Consider the following 21188-nt stretch of genomic DNA (forward strand, 5'->3'; position numbering starts at 1 on the left):
TCGAAAAACTGCAACTTAATTGATAAATAAATTTAACTCGACTACAATTTCATTTGCCAGAACCCATCTCCAATTATATAATTTGGCTTTATGAATGAACAATAATCTTCATAATCATAATTTATGATGGAATGTCTGCACCAGATGATATAGTGTATAACTAAATATATGTTTATTAGTGCAACCATATTAAAAATAAATTGAATACATAGAATAGTATAGCAATATTGTCACTGTTGTATTCTCCTTATTTAAATATATATAGAAATATTAATGGAAAAAAATATGTTTATTATACCAGAGGTATTAATAATCTTTAATTATAACTGAAGTTAAGTTATGTATATATCATAATATATTCTATTATCATATAAACAAAATGAAAAACAACTGTCTTTAAGAGTAGGCATTTAAGTATTTATGTAAATGATTGCATAAATAATAAGAATAGGATCGCCAAAGAATATATCTGGAGTATTATTACACGATGTATTCTTAAAGTATTTTTAAAACATGAGTTGGTTTTAAATAATGGTTTGGCTTGTGAGTTTTGATCACATATTATTTCATGTATGATTCCATAACTTTTAAAATATGAATGAAAAAAATGTACTAATTATGGCAACAAAGAGTTTATTTTAGTAATAAATTAAACTTCCAGTAATGAAGAATGACATGTTTAGTGTTGAAATACGAGACTGAGAAAAATTGAAATCAATGGCCAGAAGTGAAAATTAAGAATCAAAGCAATAAAAGTAATATTAAATATTACTATACATGAATTAGTAGTTTTATATGCTTCAGGTGTACTGAAATCGTAAAAAAATAATAAAAACGAATTGTTTCTTATAAATTTGAGTAAAATAGACTATCCAGTGCAGGAATCCATGTGTGGCAATAAGAAATGTAATACAACATTTATGTGTGCTAAAAATGCGTTATCATCCTGCCAACACATATTAATTTTCCTCCTAAAATTTTAAAAATATTCAAGCATCTAATAGTGTCTAATCTTATCTCAGGCAAAGGACACAGTTCTCTGTTGTTGAACTCGCAAGTTGTTCCTGCCTCTTGTTCCGTACTGGTGTATATCACTTCCCTGCATCATAGCACACATGGCACTGACAGTACTAAGCCACCTCATATCTATACAGGCAGGGCAAAGTCAGTTATTTTAAAATAAATAAATAACTATTTTAAGCATTATTAGTCTATCATATAAAAAATGAGAGCAGAATATGAATTGGAAACAAGAGAAAAGATAACCGAGAGCTCTCCGAGAGTTATTTGTTCGTAAAAGTTTTTCTATTTCAACGTCCCCATAAAAACTGATAACTCGTGCTTACAGGACATTTGGCTTTAGCTGCCTCGTCTCATATCTGCTCAATCATATTTATCAGTACAGGTAGGACTTCTTTCAGTTAATCATTCTATCGAAATCTCTCCTTTTTTATTTTAATAAAATTTTATATATATAATATAAATAAAATAATAAAAATAACATAAAATACAACCTATACTGTACAATATAATGATCACAATAAATAAATTAATAAATTAAATTAAATAAATAGTAATATGTATGAAATATAATTCAGCTTATGAAATATAATTCCTTTGTAATGCCAATTATGTGTGATGCTACTTTCGTTAGAACTGCCTGCCTCGGAACAACTGATCGGCGGTATTTGTCCCCCACTCAACCCTGGTTCACTCGCTGTCCAGAGTGGCCGTTCAGACATTCCCGAGCCGACTGGCACAAGTAAAATTCATTTTTTTTTACAATGTGCTCATTTTGTTATTAAGTTAATGTAACCAATTTTTTATGCTAAATTCAGTTAAGATGTTACTCTACCTAGTGCCATCATCGCCCGGCGTGGATCGGCTCATTCACCCTACAAGTTACGCTGCTGCCCAGAATGTTCAGACTGCTGTAAAGCACCACGCTTCTTTCTTCTAAATATTACCTCACCTATATAAGTTTCCCGCCTCTAACAGTAATGCAGTTATTAATAACAAAATTATTACCTCGTGTTGAAATGTATGCATTGGCTGCTAGAACCAGTCTGGATGTGAAAATGTAATTGTATTTTTCTTCATAAGAATCTTCTTCAAAGTTATTAATATATTTTTAATTTCCAAAAATGGTCCAGCTTGTCTCGAATTTTGCGCTTAGGAACACACTCAACGATTATTTTTTAACCACATTTTTTCTATGTCCACAGTTCTATGTCCGGAGGCACCGCGTTTTACAGTCGTAGAGCGCGTTGAAGTGAACTCTCACGAATATTAAGCCTTTAAATAAGAAAAACCACGTCCAATAAGGAATGCTGACAAATGCAGTCTTGAAAGAATTGATGATTAGATTAAAAAATAAGAATACCTCATTAATGTGAATGCTTGGAGGTGTTAAGATATTAAGTGGTATGAAGAGAGGCTTGCAGTGATCAAGATATCTGACTCCACATATAATCAAGTACAGTTTTCTTTTACATTGTAAAACCTCTTTGTAAATATGTGGAAGATTTCAAAATCCAACATCATATTTTATTTTACTTTAGACGTATACTTAGTAAACATTCAAGATAACGTTTTGCTGACTATGGTGAACTAAGGTTCCAAAATCAAAGACAAGCAACATCAATGCTCAAGACATTATGTACGGTGCACAGTGCAGTACATTGTGTATACAGTGCAGAGATATTGTATACAGTGCAGAGATTCTGCATAGAGTCCAGACATTCTGTGACCACAAACTATCTCAAAAAGGATTTTTTCATAATAGCTTGAAGTGAATAGGAGTGTTGCCGTTTTTTATAATTCGATATATCTATTTTTTGATGTTTATGGAATGAGAATTTGTTAAATCCACCATTTATGTTGTTGGTTGCATTTTGAATATTAGTCATAATAGAAACACTTTTTTTAATTCAGAATCTTTTATATTCCCTTTATTTTAAAACTTCGTTTATTTTTTTAAAATTACTAGTGAGGGAATGGTTATCGACGTATTAAAACCTATTCGGTAAATTTCAAGATTTTAAAAATCCCACAGGTCATATTTAATCAAATTGAATTGAACATTTAAAATGTATAAGAGATTATTACTGAGGAAAAAGTAAGAAAAGTCAATTGGAGTTATAAAACAGCAGTTACAGGTTGAATAATTTTGTTATGCTGAGTTGGCTGGAATTGAACGATAGAGGGAATAACTAAATATCACGAATGTCACAAGAATAACGTTGAGATACGAGAAGTATTAAGTTAAAGTTTGGTAATGGGATTTAAACTTTATTATTAATAAAGTTTATTAATTATTAATTAATTTATTATTTACTGACTGTTTGTTATTAATATTACGTTTATCTCACTATTACCCTATGCAGTATATATAATTATTCTAATCTGAAAGAAAAAAAATTAATGCCTATGTACTTACTGAAATATCCTACTGACTAGCACTTGATACAAATCAATGATGAAAGAGAAACAAATGCTTAGAACTGAAAACGACAGTCTACAGCGGAGAGTTCTATGGATACTTAAAATCCAATGTTGAGACTAAAATTAAGAAAGTTGGGACGAAGGAACTCGAAAAGATAAAGTACACTAAGTAGACAGCACAATAAGATACAATGACCTTTGACTCCACGGTCAGTTGTGAGCGTTCTTATTGAAAATTTGTTGAGCTCATTCTTTTGTTGCATGAGGGAAAAAACTTACGTCCAACTTATTGGGGTTTACGGATCTAGGTGAAGTAAAGAGTCACTCTCATTGTCTCATCAGGCACACAATTGAGTGCACTGCAATATTATATACACAATCCCAAAGCACGACGGATTAACAAATTAACTTATATATACATCACGTGGATATAGTAGGAAGTGTTGATTCAACGAGAATAATGAGTTTAGCATCATATCACCTTCCTCTAAGCGCAGCGTCTGAAAACCGATGGTGGTAGAGACTTGACTCCTCAAATCTAAGGATTTTCGTGTGAACAGATCCAAAAAAGTAGTATTTCAAGTATCTCTCATCTCGAAATGATGCAAGGAATTCGTTTTAATTACAATCGTTACCGTTTTTTTATTGTTCAACCAATTGTATCGAAGAGATTAGTGTTGGCATCAGGTACCTTATATCACAAGCAACATCCGAGCAACGATCCTAAAAGAAAAACTACTAAAAATGTTTCATTTAGACCTTTAAGCAATTACTCCTTTCTTGAGAATACGTAATGTAAGAGAATAATATACCTATTTTTTACGATTCCGCTATTTATATTCCTGTGTTCTGTATTATATCTCACTACACGTATAACAAAACACCGAAGCTGTGACAGCAGGAGGGTAGCAGGAAGTGTAAGTTATGCAGGACATGCTCACCCGGCATATGTCACAGCGGTGTCGAGGTTATGGCCAACCCTCACCTGTGTTCTGTATTATATCTCACTATACGTATAACAAAACACCGAAGCTGTGACAGCAGGAGGGTAGCAGGAAGTGTAAGTTATGCAGGACATGCTCACCCGGCATATGTCACAGCGGTGTCGAGGTTATGGCCAACCCTCACCTGTGTTCTGTATTATATCTCACTATACGTATAACAAAACACCGAAGCTGTGACAGCAGGAGGGTAACAGGAAGTGTAAGTTATGCAGGACATGCTCACCCGGCATATGTCACAGCGGTGTCGTGGTTATGGCCGACCCTCACAATTGTTCTGTATTATATCTCACTACACGTATAACAAAACACCAGGGCTGTGACAGCAGGAGGGTAGCAGGAAGTGTAAGTTATGCAGACATGCTCACCCGGTATATGTCACAGTGGTGTGCCCGTGGTTATGGTCGACCCTCACAATTGTTCTGTATTATATCTCACTACACGTATAACAAAACATCGACGCTGTGACAGCAGGAGGGTAGCAGGAAGTGTAAGTTATGCAGGACATGCTCACCCGGTATATGTCACTGCGGTGTCGAGGTTATGGCCAACCCTCACCCGTGTTCTGTATTATATCTCACTATACGTATAACAAAACACCAGGGCTGTGACAGCAGGAGGGTAGCAGGAAGTGTAAGTTATGCAGGACATGCTCACCCGGTATATGTCACTGCGGTGTCGAGGTTATGGCCAACCCTCACCCGTGTTCTGTATTATATCTCACTACACGTATAACAAAACATCGACGCTGTGACAGCAGGAGGGTAGCAGGAAGTGTAAGTTATGCAGGACATGCCTCACCCGGTATATGTCACTGCGGTGTCGAGGTTATGGCCAACCCTCACCCGTGTTCTGTATTATATCTCACTACACGTATAACAAAAACACCAGGGCTGTGACAGCAGGAGGGTAGCAGGAAGTGTAAGTTATGCATGACATGCTCACCCGGTATATGTCACTGCGGTGTTGTGGTTATGGTCGACCCTCACAATTGTTCTGTATTATATCTCACTACACGTATAACAAAACATCGACGCTGTGACAGCAGGAGGGTAGCAGGAAGTGTAAGTTATGCAGGACATGCTCACCCGGTATATGTCACTGCGGTGTCGAGGTTATGGCCAACCCTCACCCGTGTTCTGTATTATATCTCACTATACGTATAACAAAACACCAGGGCTGTGACAGCAGGAGGGTAGCAGGAAGTGTAAGTTATGCAGGACATGCTCACCCGGTATATGTCACTGCGGTGTCGAGGTTATGGCCAACCCTCACCCGTGTTCTGTATTATATCTCACTACACGTATAACAAAACATCGACGCTGTGACAGCAGGAGGGTAGCAGGAAGTGTAAGTTATGCAGGACATGCTCACCCGGTATATGTCACTGCGGTGTCGAGGTTATGGCCAACCCTCACCCGTATTGTTCTGTATTATATCTCACTACACGTATAACAAAACACCAGGGCTGTGACAGCAGGAGGGTAGCAGGAAGTGTAAGTTATGCAGGACATGCTCACCCGGTATATGTCACTGCGGTGTTGTGGTTATGGTCGACCCTCACAATTGTTCTGTATTATATCTCACTACACGTATAACAAAACATCGACGCTGTGACAGCAGGAGGGTAGCAGGAAGTGTAAGTTATGCAGGACATGCTCACCAGGTATATGTCACTGCGGTGTCGAGGTTTATGGCCAACCCTCACCCGTGTTCTGTATTATATCTCACTACACGTATAACAAAACACCAGGGCGGTGACAGCAGGAGGGTAGCAGGAAGTGTAAGTTATGCAGGACATGCTCACCCGGTATATGTCACTGCGGTGTTGTGGTTATGGTCGACCCTCACAATTGTTCTGTATTATATCTCACTACACGTATAACAAAGCATCGACGCTGTGACAGCAGGAGGGTAGCAGGAAGTGTAAGTTATGCAGGACATGCTCACCCGGTATATGTCACTGCGGTGTTGTGGTTATGGTCGACCCTCACAATTGTTCTGTATTATATCTCACTACACGTATAACAAAACATCGACGCTGTGACAGCAGGAGGGTAGCAGGAAGTGTAAGTTATGCAGGAGATGCTCACCCGGTATATGTCACTGCGGTGTTGTGGTTATGGTCGACCCTCACAATTGTTCTGTATTATATCTCACTACACGTATAACAAAACATCGACGCTGTGACAGCAGGAGGGTAGTAGGGAGTGTAAGTTATGCAGGAGATGCTCACACGGCATATGTCACTGCGGTGTCGTGGTTATGGTCGACCCTCATATGTGTTCTGTATGCTAATTTCCGAAGAATACATCGTGAAGAAGACTTTAATCGGCAGGTTAATCGCAGACACTTAGGTTAACTTGATATTTAGGCTTCTAACGCCTTTATATTACTCTTACATTTTAATTTGAGTAAAAATTATAGTATATTCCATTTAAATGGTGCAAGAGTAAATATTATGAGGTTCAAAAATAATTTTCTGGTTTTATCACGTATACATTTAAGTACATCATCCTAATTGAAAATATGCTCTGTATTGTGACTAACTGTAATAAACTGTAACTTGTAATAAACTGACGTATCGATTTTGAGTTCCGCATTTCAGATACATCAATGAAAAACGTGTGTAATTACGTGCATGAAGGCAGCGATGTGACAGTTGTAAAATCAAATGAAGTGGAACAGATTCAAATTGGACGCAATTGATAGTGATGAATCTGCATTGCAAAATGTTGACAACTCATAAACCCTTTCCTGTTGCTTTTATTATACATCCATCTATACGTTTGGCTAATGGCCAGTGACTCTACTTCACGTAACAAGAGCAAACAAGGGAGCTGAACGGAGGTAAATATGAAAAAAGTGGTACAGACTTTTCTAATTATAGCAAAATCTTTGAAACGTTCCGTAGAGTTGAATAAAGAAAACAATGGTCAATTTATTTGTAGAAGAGAAGGAGCCAAAATAATGAGAAGTTAAGACATTTATATATAAGACTTGGTGAATACTTCCAAGCACATCCCAAGTACTGCAAAGAATAATCCTGAGCAAAGCTCTAACTTATTTCAAGTAATAAATTAATGGTCATGTGTTTTAGTCACAAGTTAGCGTATTGAAAGGGGAAGAGTATTTCGGACATTTACTATCGTTATATGTTACGAAAAAATATAAAACAACGTTTCGAGGATTTAAATCTATCTTCTTCGTCAGGTAGATAGATAGTTATAACATAAAAAGAAAGGGAAAGAGAGAAAGAAGTCTAACATGCCCGAAAACGTGACTTGAATCCTGTTCGCTGACAACGCCTGGGTTTTTTTTCCTATATGGACTGCAGCGGTTTCGGGTGTTTTATCCATTTTATTTCTCTCTTTTTTTATGTAGATAATTATCTTCCCACCTGACGAAGAGGATAAATTTCAATCCTTGAAACATCGGGTGTAAGACATACGTAATTATTAGTAAAATAAAATTCATAGAATCGATGTACAGATAGTTGCTGGAAAGGGAGTCTTGTATTACAATTCGAGACAAACATCCTCCGGATGTAAGTGGATACGCACATCCGCCCAGACACCGATGGATGAACAAACAGGAAATACTCGTTTAAGCAGCGGAAATGCTTATTTGTAAAAAACCGTGCGACGATGTAAGGGACAGCCATGCTGATATGAAAAAATTTGGTACTCACCAATTATAATGGAGAGATTTGGCATAGGCGTGGTCATGGAGAGCTGGCGGGAGAAAAAACATCAAAACTGAAGAACAAGGAAAAGAGAGGAGGAAGTCGAGGACGGTAATTCGAAAAGCGACGTTCGGGAGTGCCAGTGCTTGTGTTCGTGTGCGGGAAAAAATATCTTTAGGCGTAATAAGTGTCAAGTGCAATAAAATGTAAGTAATTTTAGGATATTAGTAATATATATATACAGTACATATATCTCAGGGTTCATTAATCATTTACAATTTCAAGGTACCTGTACCTAATATAATGAAAAGAAATGTTCACAATTTCGAAAATGTAATTTTATTGTCTGTTTAAAACTGCTTTAGTATTGGGACGGTCGGGCAGTGGGGATGGTGGGGCTGACAGTGTTGCCAAATTGTTGCCGCCGAGAACGAAACCTACCACGCCACTTATAAACAGTAAACAGCTGATTTGTCCCTCGCCACTCATGAATGGTTTACGCTCATTCTTCCCATAAGAAGATGAATGGGAAAATTTATTAAAACATATATAATGATCGTTACATTATTTATTGGTATTCATTTTGCTCATATAGGTCTATGCTAAATATGAGAAATTGTTTGTAGCTGTCTTGTCTTCTGCATTTAGATACGCAAAATATAAACAATACAAAAGTTGGTGAAAATTGAGACAAAAATGAGTTATTCTTGAGAAATACCGTTTTAGCCTAATACTGGAAATTGGTCTTACAAATGTACAAAACTTAATATAGGCATTACAGGTTTTATTTGGCCGTACATCACTGATAAAAACTATTTACACCAATTACATGAATGAAAATGGGTAATAATAATCAAACAACCAAAAAATTTGTACCAACGGGAGTTTTTGCCATTAGCATTTAAAAGCTGACAGCTGTTAAAAAGTGGCACGGATCTTGAATATTTTTAGTATATTAATTATAACTTCAACTATAACTTTAATCTTAATACTTTAAACTTAAAATCTTGGCCTCCGTAATTTAGTAAAAATCCCAGTTTAAAAAACTCTTGGAATTCTATAAGAAAATAGTTTTATGGAAATGAATTAATATTTTCAATCAATTTAAATAGTAGTGGAAGTATAATAATATAGGTGAAAACAAAAACGCACTTTTTGTTAAATATAGATGTACTTGTGTACTTTATTAGATACCAACATACCACTACATCACACTTATTACAAACGGTAATCTTAAATTTCAATATTCTGAAAAGTTCAATACATTTTCTTCAATAGGAGAAAGCGGAAAAACTCCGCTTAACGATATGTCCATATCACCTTCTTCCAATAACTCAAACTCCTGGGTGATGTCGTCTACGAAGCAGGCTCCGTCATTGTTTTCTGTCTCCTCGTCGCTGTCCTCGTCGTCTTCATCGGCTTCGGTGATAGAGATTATCATCTGTTCTACATCCTGCTCGATGATGCCTTCTTTGTTCCATGCTTGATCAATGACTTTCTTAGTGTGCTCCACGACTTTCTTCCATTCAGCAGAGGTAACATTTTCGATTGCCTCCATTGTTAACCTTTTTGTTTCTGTAATGGTGAACAATTTATTGTTCCTCGCGACGTACCCCTTAACCTGAGCCCAGATTAATTCAATGCTATTGAAATGACAGTGGTAGGGTGGCAGTCGAACAACCTTGTGGCCAGCTTTTCGAGCTACGTCATCAATTATGTAAGTGGGATTTGGGGCTTTATTTTGAATTATTAGCTCTAAAAGCTCCGCCTTTGTCATCTCTTCTTCGAACGTAATGTGATGTCGCTGAAGCCATTCCTGCATCTCAGCCTTTTTTGATGATTTATTCGGAACTTTATCCAATAGTTGCGAGTGATAGGACGCATTGTCCATTACAATTGTAGATGGAGTACTGAGTTGTGGAAGCAGCGTGTCCTTGAACCAGGCTTAAAAAGTGACACCGTCCATTTCTTCGTGGTAGTCTCCAGTACCCCAGATTTAAATAGTAAGCAACATCCCGGGATAAATCCATTGCAACTCCCGGCATGGAGGAGGATCAGCCTTTCTCCCTTACCTATAGGTGCAGCCATCGTTCCCGTTGTGGAACCATCAGACCAGCCTTTTGTTGGGCAGTGGCCCGCATTTACCCATGTCTCATCAATCCATACAATACTTTCAAAATTTTCTTTCTTGATTTTTCGAAGGAACTGGCAACGCTTAGCTACAATGTCATTTCTCTCCAGTAAGATTCTTCTTTTATTGATTTTTTTATATTTAAAACCAATTTCACCAAGAAGCGTTCGTAATGAAGATCTGCTGCCACGAAATAAGTCTGCATCCCTCAGAGAGATATGTAGCTTTTTTAAAGTAGGGTGTTCTTTTCTGGCATAGTAATTATAAATATACCGTCGGATTCCATCTTGTTGGAAAGTATCAATTCTGGTCACTCTCCTAGCAATATTTCTTTTTTTATTAGGAGTCCCTAATTTTACACATACTCCTTCGCTGATTTTACTTGCTTTTTTCTTGCAAATACTGACTACAGTGTTTTTGTTTATGCACAGTGCAGCTGCGGCTCTATCCACTGCTTTATTAAGAGGCAGTAAGGGGCCCTTGTTTTCTTTTTCAGAAATAAAGTTCTGTCTTACATTAAAGACTAACTCACGAGCTTGGCTTCTTCTTAAAGGAGCTACTTGTCCAACTTTCTTGTAGGGTAGAGTACTGCGTTTTTCATGTATTCTAGGACGCCCTCTCTTCTTCCGCGGTTCTTCTTGCACATCCATCAAAAACTTTACAGTAAATAATAAAAGATGAAATTCTGCTTATAAGTTCTAAAAATAATTCACTAAACTTTACTTAATAAAGCTAAACATCACTGAATTAGTGGCTAAAAACTGAAGTTTTTTATTAACTTAATTGCACAGTTTAGTAAATAAATAACTCAACCACTCTTAAAGTTTAAACGGACACACGGAGCTTGTAGGCTGTTATTGACGGCGCGGCTATTCAAGAGACACTGAACAGCCTTTGTAAACTTTCACTAAATTTGGCAACACCGCGGCAGACTACCCCCGGTCATTGGCCTAGCCAATTCGCAGGTAAGCCTACGTCAAACGCCTCCCAGTACTGAAGCAGTTTAAATCAGGCTTTAGTGTAATTTAGTGATTAAGTGATAGGTTAGACGTACCAAAGAGTATAGATGTATACCAGAGTATAGGTAATCCCAAAACACAGGACACTAACACAGCACACACGACACGACACAAGGCTCTGTCTGTAACCCTCGGTAACCGTACTTAGACTGGCTAGTAAGACTTGACCCTGGCTCTGGTATGTCTCCCAGGCAGATAAGTTTTCTGCTAACTCACCTAACTTCCCACGCTATACTACACCGACTGTGTTGTGACTATGACTAGGGGGCATTGCCTTGTACCATCGGTCTGGGTCGCCAAGGGCCCTGGTGGTTCAGACAGCTTAGTATGCAAGTAATGTTTCCCACGAACTCGTTTAATACAATAACAAAGCGTACTCTAACTTGACACAACGTACTTATTATACTTACCTGATGGATACGTGTATATATAGCCTATTAATAAGGAATATAAAATATGATAAAGTGTACTACATATATCATATTTATTTAAGTTAGTAGATAACAATGTTAACATAATATATCCTACAAGGACTCAATTTTCCTGAGATGCATCTCAAAGAAAGAGACATACAGGTTCTATATAATATAATCCTACGATAAACAAATACTTCAATATATGACATGTAAATGACTTATATGACATGTTTAATATTACATAGCTAATATAACATTGATGGAAAGTAACATATATCTAACATAGCATGTATTAGCACGGCAATATTGCTCATTAACAAACTATACAGCCTTGATTTTGCAACATATATTATGATCATAATAATGACTATGGACAATAAGCACAAAGAAGGGATATTACATATTCCTCAGAAACAAAGGTACGTAGTACCTTTTTGTAATATAATAAAATAACATAATTTCGAACCTTATTTAAGAACACTAGAGATTAAGATGCTTAGTAAACATTATTACATAGAGCTTGGGAAATACGACACACCATCGAGAGGTCATTAAAAGATTTCTGTAAATAAAAACCTTAGGCATAAATATGTATTAATTATTTATATAAAATATTAACCTAAAATGTATATGTAACCTGTAGATATTAATTTTTAGAATTTCGACACTAAAAAGCCAACTACAACCTGAGACACCAGTCTAAAAGACACCAATTTACAAGACACCAGTCTACAGCACTCTAACCGATCCGATCACCCACGAGACAGATGAAGTCTTCACAGCACTTCCTACTACTACTCACATCACTTGCCATGTCTCTTTCGACCACCTTTGCCAGCACATCAACCCACAACATAGGAGAACCCAATAAGCCTCTAGTACAAATCTTCACAGGAGCGTACTTTACTCCAATGTCTCAGACACTACCTTATATCAGTTCCATACCTATCATATACAAAATTCCTTTCAAACAAACAGCAAAATTTACCTAAAAACGAACCCTCTTTAAATTGCTGCCCTAAAACCCTCAACAACTTCCAAACCTATTGCAAGATACAGAACAACCTTTCCACATTACAAACCCTCATACATCAACAAATGGTAGCAGAACACCTCCCATTCATCCAAAGACAACAACCTGATAGAAACAGAAAATCGCTCACGTTCGTCGGAGATTTCTTCGAATGGTGTTGTGACATTGCGACAGAACACCAAATACATGACTTGGTAGACAACGAGAAAGAGATTACACAGCACACGAATGCACTTATAGATACAGTGGACACCGACCATCAAGACCTCCTACTTACTACAAAACAATATAAAGAATTTCAGTGACGGAGTATCAATCCTAGCAGACAAGGTTCATAGCAGTTTAAAAATGATGGAAGAAACAGATAGAACTAATATCAAAAAATTCCACACCCAACAATCTCAGACAAACCTACGCCTTAGCACAGCAAACATGGAGTTATATATATTACAACTATTATCACGACAATATGAGGGAAATTCGCAGAAGTTGCCTTGCTAACACATTACCAGAATTCCTAGTACCCAAAAGTAACCTCACTAGTGACTTAAAAAATTTAACCATCCTCACACAACCACGAAACCTAACCAAATACAAAGTTATCCTTATACTACACCTTAAAAATCACTACCTGCACTATCACGCAACAATACATCCTTATAAAAATCAAAGTTCCCTTAAAACAGTCTACCCTCACATATAAGGTATTTCAGAACATACCCATCCCTCTCCATTGGCAAAACAAACTATGTGATATTACGAATGAAAAATCCATCGTAATACGCACACAAGACTTCACCACAGCCATCCATCCAGAAGACAAGGGTTGTAACTAAAATACACTCCCACTTTGCTTGATTCCCAGGGCAACATTCAACAGTGATCAGTCCTTAAGATGTCTACACAGCATTCTCAACACATCAACACTACCTACTCTCCGAGCTACCTGCGCATTCACCTTCTTCAACGAAACCCCTATGCCTTTAGTAACACAAGTCTCACCGAACAAATTTCTCGTAACAAACATCCAAACAAACCTGGAAGTAGTATGCTCACATCAAAAGACCTCATCACTACATCCAAAAACCGAACAACACAGGAACTCTAGAAATCATCCTACCCTGTGAATGTTCTCTACACCACAAAGAATTAACACTTATAAATACCAGTAATAACATGTGGTTCCAAAAACCCTGACAACTATAAAATAACACATCTTCTGCCCATTTCTTGGTCAAAATTTCACTCTATAACTATATTACCCTCGAATCAGAAACAAGACAAGAATTCCAACACCTCCATGAAATCATAGATGAAAACTGGACCTTATCGACACCCACCTACTACGTTCACAATCTACAAAGACAACACCACTTCCAGCTAAATCACGACGACAAAAACATAGAAAACGTGTTGAAACTTATTTTTTACATTTTATTAGCCTGGACTTCTATATTAACACTACTTCTTTTTTATAGCCCTCTAATTCATCCACATTAACAACATCAAAATAAAATTCCTGAATCCTACAGTACATGAACGCGACTACCCAATGGATAACCTTAATTAGACAATAAGTACGATTCGTAGGTAGAATCGTCATAAGCCAGGGGAGTGTAAGACGTAATTATTAGTAAAATAAAATTCATAGAATCGATGTTTAGATAGTTGCTGGAAAGGAAGTCTTGTATTACAATTCGAGACAAACATCCTCCGGATGTAAGTGAATACGAAACATCCGCCCAGACACCGATGATGAACAAACAGGAAATGCTTGTTTAAGCAGCGGAAGTGCTTATTTCTAAAAAACCGTGGCCCAGATCCCTTGACCGAGCAGCTGGATAAGGAGCAAGCCCTACGGGCTTAAGCCAAATTTAGGCCTAGCCTGACGTAATGTGATAAAGAATCCCAGGTTAGATCATAAAGAGTAGAGGAGGTTTTTTAGTGGGTAAACCCGTTTTTAGGGGAGTTTCGTCACTACTACAGGCTGGCCATATATATATATATATATATATATATATATATATATATATATATATATATCAGGGTTCATTAATCATTTACAATTTCAAGGTACCTGTACCTATAATGAAAAGAAATGTTCACAATTTCGAAAATGTAAATTTATGTAAATGTTTAGATATTTTAAAAGAAAGTTTTTCACGTTAGTCCATGAACTTATATTTATTGAAAAAGCTAAAAAATTACTAGTAAATATTATAGTGAATTAAATTAAAATAAATTGTAATGAATAATTTAACATTAAACATGTCTTCAAAGTATTAAGGTATTCAAATTTATGCTTAATATGTCTGTTGACGTTATCAATTGTTAATTAAAATTTTAATCAATTAAATTAACTGTTTTAACAAATAAAATATGTTTTGCCTCATTTGAGGGTGTTGTACTGCCAATCTAACCTATTATTAAATCCTCTCACAGCAACCCTTGCTTAATATATATTATAATATTTCACAACCTTAATCTAAACTAAACCAAACTTACAAGACCTTACAAGGGTCATAGATTTTGTAACATATAAAGATGGAAAACACAGATATCCTATTATAATTTCAAACCATTCACCGTCAATAAACAAACTGTAACCAAGAATAAGCGCATGGTTTATTGAGAAATGTCCAACTTTGCGTCAACGTATTGGCAGAAACGTGTTAAAAATCTCAATATATATAAAGTATGTTTTCAATAATTTTGACACTGTACACCTTCTAATCCAACAGATGTATTAGGATACACTAATCTTGTATAAGCGAAGACATACCTCTCCTAGATACTGAGAGACATTGCTTGTCTTGATTTATAATATTCCAAAGAGATTTTCAATACAGAAATAACATTGCCTCAATATACGTGTATATATTTAAAGTAAACTAGAGCTCAATTTATCTGCTAACATTTTGGAGAGCAAAGTATGGTTGGAGTATGTAGGCTAAATTACTGATGCGATGAAACATCTATCAAAGATGAAACGTAATTATAGTAAAAAACGCTATGATTCTATTAATTAATGGGCAGTAAAATGGTAGGAAGTGCCTTTGCCATTAATCAAAGATTAACTCTCATCTACCGCGAGTAAAAAAATCTAAACGTTAAAACATTTATTTGAGGGGAAGCAGAAACGAAACGGTTGCGAGGTAAAGTTTCTGAGTCGAGGAAGTCGCTGAGTTGGGAAAATCCAATTCGTTTTGTTTTGTGGCCTCAGTTTCCAAACTTTGACATTTTTCCCGTTTAAAGTTTTGAAATATTAAATAAAAACAAATATATAATTGTATTTCTTTGTCCGTATAGAGTTGTTTTCTAAACATTCCAATGCGTCTAAGAACTGTTTGTAAATTCTATGGTAAAAGCTATGGATTTAAAAGTAGCGTTTTTAAAATTACTATGTTTCCCAATTACATTTTTTTACTAAGCTTTTTTTAATAATCATCAAAGTCTGGTTATAAAGATATATTTGAAAAAAATTGTTCTTTGAAATAAATTTTTATGCTTACCCTTTTTTATTAAATATTTGTATTGAAATATTTAAAATAAATTGCCAAATTGTGTTCTTTTTTGGAATAACAAACACAGTTTATATATTACTTTTTCGGGGCATCGCAAGGTCGTTACAATAGGGAATTTTTTCACATTACACACACGCGCACGCGCCTCTGTTATTAACGTTTTTAAAGTAACAATGTAAAAGAATATTTGAAAATAATTAGGGACGGGTGATTCTTGTGACCCTCTGTTTTATGTTCGCAACTGCATAATTTGCTTACTTATATCATTTCACTATCTTATTCTACTGACGACTAGCAAGAAAGCAGCATCCTTCTCCAAAGCAACACAGCCTGGAGAATAAAAACTAACTGCACCTGACTAACTGTGTACATTTGTTCTGGATCGGAAGAAGATAGAACTGCAGAAATAAAACTATTTAAAAAATCTAGGATCCATCTACATATATACACTATTCAGATGGTTTTGCCATGAAGAAATGAGCCATTCGTGAATTTTCAACTACCAGGAATGCTATTTAGCTTATCATTTAGAAAAGACCATGCTTGAGTGCGGCTGTAGTGCCTTCCCTTGCCATCATATGTAAGAACGCTATAATCCATGATGTTTCAGTTTGACGAAAAATGCACAAATAAGCATGCCAATGTCTACTGTGCAGATATTTGGACAGTACCGGAACGGGAGTTTCGTCATGAATGTGAGTTTTCGCAATTACATGAATGGGAACAATTATTGCTGAATCTGAGGGAGTTGCAGTCAGTGAATTATTTGTGGGAGACTTTTCAGTCGTTATTTTCCTGATGTATATAAGTGGCTGCTCAAAAATATTTATTATTTTATGTACCAGATGACTTTCCTGTTTGAAGTATTAAACAAGCAATAAAAACAATCAGAAAATATTTTCCAGTCTTTTTGAATAGTAAGACATGACATACAGCGAGATTTAACGAAACATACAAATGAATAAGCAAACCTTATTAATATGGGTAAAGTGTTTGATTTTCTATTGTGATTTGTACTTCGATATAATACATACGATACACTCTGGAGTAGCAGTAACAGCCTTTTAGATAAGGATAGGAATTCCATGTAATAGTAACGTGCCTGACTGTACGTGGAATCACCAACCAACGGTGGGTCCAAGGGCGGAGGCAACTCACTAGCCAACTTATTTCGAAATTACTTAATGCAAAATAATATATTATTTTGCAGGTATACCTCCCTCCAACGACGATATCAGAGCAAACCAGAAAAAATTTAATTGAAAACTTAGCCTAAATTCGTTTTTTACATCTCACATCATTGACTGTTTTCTAGAAACGCCTTCACCTCCAGATAATCCATTTTTTTCTGTACTGAGTATTTTTTTTACTTTTTTATTTGTTCAATATGTTGGTCTCTAAACCGTATTTATCAGGTTCACAAATGTTTAGCAAGGATGTTTTTAAGTCGTTTACTCATCTTATCTTTTTTTACAAGCGGACTGTGTTAAACTTTTGTATGTCCACATCATGTTTTAGTCAAGTCAGACGAGTCTGTGATGTCAATTTCGCAGACTGTGACAGCCTAGTGGTCAGTCACGTCAGTAGTCAGTATCCTGGAACTGACCTCGGTTTAAATATATGGTCGGTACAGCTAAGAAAATGTTCACTCACTGTTATTACGTAGTGTCTATTATCAATTTCGAATTCGAGCTTGAGTCCTGATGTATCGCCAAGTTTTATCTGGTGCGACAACGCAATTAATTCTGCCCTAATGTGCACAGATTTCCAAGTTTTAAAAGATTTTTTTTTTTCAGCCATACTGCAGTAAGAACTATGTAATCGAATATCATATTAACATTGATTAGAAGTACAATAATGTTGTAATTGCATTTACAATAAAACTTAATATTAACATGAATGATTTGAAACCCCTTTAAAAGTGTATTGTTGAAAGCATCGGTTAGCTGAAAGTGGTAATTAACTGTTCACATGGAATATTTATGTAGCTGTCAAGTTCAAGTTCCTCGTTAAGTGCACCTGCTACTCAGTCCTTAGTTACGCCATCTGTGAATGTCTTACAATAATTGCTGATAGTAAAAACGTATAAATTGAATACTTTCTTTTATATATAAACGATTTTCAAATATTTGTGAGGTGGGTGCAGCTAATAACTTTGTAAGTTGGACCAATGGACTAATTACATAAAGAAATAAATAAATATGAAGAACAAACAAAGATTTGTAAAACAGATTTGAAATGGTAACAGTATTTTTGTAAAAATTTATTAAACATATCATCATAAGTTGGGACTGGATTATGATCTACTTAAGAATGTTTAATCCATTATTTGTAAATTTTTATATTAGGAAATGTATTTTGAATTATCACCTACATTATTTTTTATATTTAACCCATTTTGACAATTATCTAGGTTTGCTACGTTTAATTAACTAATTAACTGGGTCACTATTTTGGGTCGAGAATTTGTTTACCAATCAGAAGACATATTGTTAGAAAATATAACAGGCAACCAGTCTCGTCCCAAAGTGTGGGGCATGATATTTGTTCAGTATTGTAACGTCATCTCGCCAGGGTGGCGTCCGCGCTGTTGTACGAGGCTGTGACGTCATTCACCATAATAGTGTCTGCGCTTTTACGTAGCGTTGTCGTTATATCGCCATGATAGGGTCTGCTCTGTTGCATGGCTGTGACGTCAGTAGAGTGTGTGCTGTTGCGAGTATGTAACGTCATCTCGCTATGTTGGGGTCTTCGCTGGCGCGATTCGTTGTCTCCATAGATGACCTTTGTAAATTTCTTTTCTGTTTGTCGAAGATAATTTTTCAAGCACCTTCCAAAATAATTTAACTGGCTTCAGATAACAGAAGACTCACCATATTTGTATTTAACAAACCGGAACAAGATCCCTTTAGGGGAACAAGATCCCCTCTATCCCTTAAGGGATCACACTAGAGCCAGACTCACAAGATACTACTAGAATTTTATAGTTATGTAGTCGGTAATCGACTCCCCGACTTTCCGGTTCCCGATTTTCTTAACATTAGTGTAATTGTTTTTATATTTTTTAATTTACTCTTTATAGAAATAATTTTGGGAATGCAATTGAACTTAACGAACAATTAATTTAGGATCAATGCTTGGTCGTAAATTAACACAAGAATAAATAATAATAATAAAAGAATAAATTCTTGATTGCTTTTACAACAATATTTTTTGTTTTATTATTACTAAACCCTTGGAATTTTGAATATTTTATAATAGTTAATAATATAGTATCATGATAAAAAATGAACAAAATAAAGTTTAGTTTATAATAGAAATAGGACCTACAAAAGAATTATGTTCTAATAGATTTAAAGCCTAAATAAAAAATTGTTAATATAAATTAAAGTTCAATTTCAAATTTTGGTATATTCAATAAATTCATGAACATCATAAAACACATTATTAGTTACAACTGATTTTAATTTATTTCTCAACAATCGAAAATTTGGTTCATTTTTAATGTTTTCTTGCAAAACATGAAAAAGAAATACTCTAGTATAATAGGTTCAGTCTACACTGATGGACCCTAACATGTCCATTACATCTAGTATTATGTGGATGGACATCTCAGTCTGTTGTCAGCGTAGATTTATAGCTAGAAAACAGAATCATTTAATATGTACTAAGAAAGCAGAGTTAGAATTCCGAATTTTTTATTTGAAGACAGCCTAACGTTTGTTTTACATTACTTGAGATATAGTTCAACAAATAATGTGTTTAATGTTAATTGATGCTTTGATCATTTTCATTCAGAGCTAAAAATTACTAATAGTTCAATTTCTTCTTTTTAATAATTCATTAATATTTTAAGCTAAATTACACACTGTTTTAAAATGGTCTAAATATTGTATACCCCTACAACATCATATGACGAACCTTAAAACACTCAATTATCCCTATAACTTACCTGATTACTTGAACGATGGTGACACAAGAGTGATCTATCACAGATTACAATATTGGCAGCTACGTCACTAGTCTTGGTGACGTGGCACAATTGGATTCCTAATTTAATTAATGGTTACCTCTAAATAATGGTCTGTAGTTGTAGTTATACAAATTGCCCACATGCCGTAGATCACGCCCACTTTACACTTTATTATTTAACTTTTTTTCTAAATTTACATTTTCAAATTATATCCGTGCATTTTAGTATTTAAAATAATGTGGAAAACATTTTAAAATTTATTTGTGAAACAGCGACTATATTATTGTTTAAATAAGATTGGAACATTCTTCATGTTTTAGGCGTTACTAATTCACTACAATATTCTGTACTCTTAAAGTGTTTTAATAAATTATTGGCTGTAATAAATCACTCGAGAGGCTGGAAAATTTCGATTTCTGTGTGTCTGTCTGTCATTCTGTACGCACAATATCTCGAAAACCTGATCTATAAACTTGAACGTTTGCATGAATCCTAATTTATATACAGGCAACAATGTCTTCGATGATGGTGCATATTACTCCATAAGAGTTGAGGAAGAGAGATAGTGAATATTTTTACATTGACCTTACAGGTAACCATGATGGCAACGATAAAATTACAGAATAAATACATTTGTAAGCAAACTGAGTACAGTCATTTGAGATCTTGAGTTGAAATATTGCTATTCATAAAGTATAAAGAACAATCATAGAATGGGAAGTCAGTCAATTTCAAAAGTTGGTGACAAGATTTGATTTCAGCGCACCCTTCCTACGATACCGGAACTTTTGCAAGAAGTTTCATTTATAAATAGACAAGAATGAGATCTATGATAGAGCGTGTCTAGCTATGGAATTGAACTGAGTGTCATTTAAGCCTTTTACTCAGTAGGCTGATACAATTTCTCTTTTGTCTGCAGGAGGGATACAAGCATTTATTATCTTTATGATTTCTTAATTGTT

Source organism: Homalodisca vitripennis, chromosome 6 (assembly GCF_021130785.1).
Source record: "Homalodisca vitripennis isolate AUS2020 chromosome 6, UT_GWSS_2.1, whole genome shotgun sequence".
In the NCBI taxonomy this organism is placed as follows: Eukaryota; Metazoa; Arthropoda; class Insecta; order Hemiptera; family Cicadellidae; genus Homalodisca; species Homalodisca vitripennis.